The sequence below is a fragment of the Theropithecus gelada genome, chromosome 7a, assembly GCF_003255815.1.
Source record: "Theropithecus gelada isolate Dixy chromosome 7a, Tgel_1.0, whole genome shotgun sequence".
In the NCBI taxonomy this organism is placed as follows: Eukaryota; Metazoa; Chordata; class Mammalia; order Primates; family Cercopithecidae; genus Theropithecus; species Theropithecus gelada.
The window spans coordinates 20805253-20808703 of NC_037674.1; positions in this window are offsets into that span (position 1 = coordinate 20805253).

Consider the following 3451-nt stretch of genomic DNA (forward strand, 5'->3'; position numbering starts at 1 on the left):
CCACCACCACCACCACCACCACCACCACCACCATACCATCACCATCATCACTACCATCACTATCACCACCACCACCACCATCAGCATCACCACCACCACCATAACCACCACTGTCACCATCACCATCACTACCATCACCACCACCACCACCATCACCATCACCGAACTCCTGACCTCAAGTGATCCACCTGCCTCAAACTCCTGACCTCAAGTGATCCACCCACCTCGGCCTCCCAAAGTGCTGGGATTACAGACATAAGCCACCGTGCTCGGCCCTTTTCTGTGATTCTTTTTATTATTAGTTGATTTTGCTGTTCTGATTAGCAGGAAAGCAAAGGTCTTGCTTCCCCAAATATAAGGATTTAGGAATTTACAAGCATGCCCATAAAAGTACCAAGCGTGACCTTTGTGCTACAGTTCTTCCTTCTCGGGTTCTCTTTCTGGCAGCTGTGAAAATGGCCACGGTGGCAACAGTGGAGGCAGATGGCTGCCCGGCAACTCAAATAGCTTGTACTTGATGAAAATAGTCTCACTCCTTCTGCTACTGCTTCCCTAGGAGCCCTTGCCAGGAAGATGTGAGCCTCCCCAGGCTGAACATGGGGCATGAAAAGAAAGGACTGGGCTCTGGAGGGCTCCAGCATTTAAGGAGCCAGAGGAAGTGGTCAGAGAGGTGAGAGGAGAGCCAGGAGAGTGCAGGCATGGAAGCAAGGAGGTGTCTCCAGGGCACCCTGGTCACAGGGTCAGAACGGGCAGGGCCAGTGAGAACTCAGCTGCACAGGAGCCGGAGGCAGCTCTGCAAGTCCTCCCTTGGGAGAGGCTGAGCTAGGTTCTGGAGTGAACAGGGCAAAGCCGCTAGCAGGAGGTGTGTGTGTGGCACGTTCCTTTGTGTGTGGCGGGGGCAGAGGAGAGGCTTGGGGATGTAAACTCTGGAAGAAGACATCCAAGAAGCTAATACAAGTGGTTACTTTATTAGGGGACAGACAGTGAGGACAACGGGAGCAGGAGGATGAGCTATTCACTGTCTTTTTAGATTGCTTTGATTTTTGGACCGTATGAAGATTTACATGTTGAAAATAAAGAAAAATATGTACGGGAGGCTGAGGCAGGAGAATGGCGTAAACCCAGGAGGCGGAGCTTGCAGTGAGCTGAGATCCGTCCACTGCACTCCAGCCCGGGCGACACAGCGAGACTCCATCTCAAAAAAAAAAAAAGAAAAATATTTAAATCTAGTAACTTAAAGGGCTGAAACATGTCCAGTGGCTATGTCACTTGGAATAGCATTGGTGACCTCAGGGGAGAAATTTTGGTCAAGCAGAGACAATGAAATCCAAAGTATATTAATCGATGGGTCGGGCACGGTGGTTCATGCCTGTAATCCCAGCACTTTGGGAGGCCAAGGTGGGCGGATCACCTGAGGTCAGGAGTTCAAGACCAGCCTGACCAACATGAAGAAACCCTGTCTCTGCTAGAAATACAAAATTAGCCAGGTGTGGTGGTGCATGCCTATAATCCCAACTACTCGGGAGGCCGAGGCAGGAGAATCCCTTGAACCCGGGAGGTGGAGGTTGCAGAGTCAAGGTGGCGCCATTGCACTCCAACCTGGGCAACAAGAGCAAAGCTCCATCTCAAAAAAAACAAATAAAACAGATCAATAGGTGTGATGGATAATATTAGATGTCTCGATTGGATTGAGGGATGCCTAGATGGTTGGTGACATGATTTCTGGGTGTGTCTCTGAGGGTGTTGCCAAAGGAGACTGACATTTGAGTCAGTGGACTGGGAGAGGCAGACCCACCCTTAGTGGGAGTAGGCACCACCAATTGACTGCCAGTGCAGCTAGAACCAAGAAGGCAGACGAAGGAGGGATGGGCTGGCTTGCTGAGTCTTCTGGCTTCCATCTTTCTCCTGTGGTTCCTCCTGCCCTTGGACATCAGACTCCAGGTTCTTTGGCCTTTGGACTCAGGGACTTGCACTGGTGGCCTGCCTGGGTCTCCTAGGCCTTTGGCCACAGACTGAAGGCTGCACTGTCAACTTCCCTACTTTTGAGGCTTTTGGACTAGGACTCAGCCACTACCGGCTCCTCTCTTCCTCCTGCTCCAGCCACGTGATGCGCCTGCTCCCGCTTAGCCTTCCACCAGGATTGGAAGCTCCCCGAGGCCCCTCCAGAAGCAGATGCTGCCATGTTTCCTGTACAACCTGCAGAACCATGAGCCAATTAAACCTCTTTTCTTGGCCGGGTGTGGTTGCTCACACCTATAATCCCAGCACTTTGGAAGGTCGAGGTGGGCAGATCACCTGAGGTCAAGAGTTTGAGACCAGCCTGGCCAACATGGTAAAACCCCATTTCTACTAAAAATACAAAAAAAAAAAAAAAAAAAAAAGTTAGCCAGCGTGGTAGCAGGTGCCTGTAATCCCAGCTACTTGACAGGCTGAGGCAGGAGAATCACTTGAACCTGGGAGGCGGAAGTTACAATGAGCCAAGATCACGCCACTGCACTCTAGCCTGGGCGACAACAGTAAGACTCCGTTTCAAAAAAACAAACAAACAAACAAACTATTTTCTTTACAAATCACCCAGTCTCAGGTATTTCTTTATAGCAACATGAGAATGGACGAAAGGGATTTTGCCTGTGAGAGGAGGGATGGAAGCAGGGCAGTGCCAGAGGTAGACTAAAGGTCAGGGTGGCCTAGTTTGTTGTTCCTCCAGCTTGGGAGAGATCAGAAGATGGAAGGTTGGAGATGGAGGACGATGGAGCACGGAGGGGTGGAACTGAGAGCCCAAGCAGCCCAGTGAGCCCTGCTGGGGCCGGGCATAGGGTGGCCTGAGGCCTGGATAGGTGTGGAGTCACAGGGACAGCCCAGGATTTTTGGATTTTGGGATATTTGTGCTTTGCGGAGGGTTGTGCAGATAGCTTCTGAGGCCCCTGCCCCTGTTTTTCTGTGATTCTAGAGCAGTGGTGTTCAACAGAACTTTCTCAATAATGTTAATGTGCTAAACCTGTGCTGTGCAATATGGCAGCCACTAACCACATGTGACTGTTGGGTGCTTGAAATGTGGCTGGGGTGACTCAGGAACTGAATTTCTAAACTTATTGAATGTTTTTAACTCTTGTTTTAAATTGAGATATAACTGACATATCAGGGTCTGCACATATTTAAAGGGTACAGTTTGGTAAGTTTTGGGACATGAGTGCACCCCTGTGAAACCATCACCACAATCAGGACAGTGAACACATGCAGGACCCACACGGGTTTCCTCCCGCATCTTTGTAATCCCTCCCTCCTGCCCTTCCCTGCTCCCACTCATCCCCAGACAACTACTGACCTGCTTTGCGTCACGATAGATTGCATTTTTTAGAATTTTACTTTTGCCCCGTCTTACGATGCTGAGCATTTTTAAGAATTGTATGTAAGTGGAATCCTATGGTATTTACTCTTTTTTGTCTGTCCC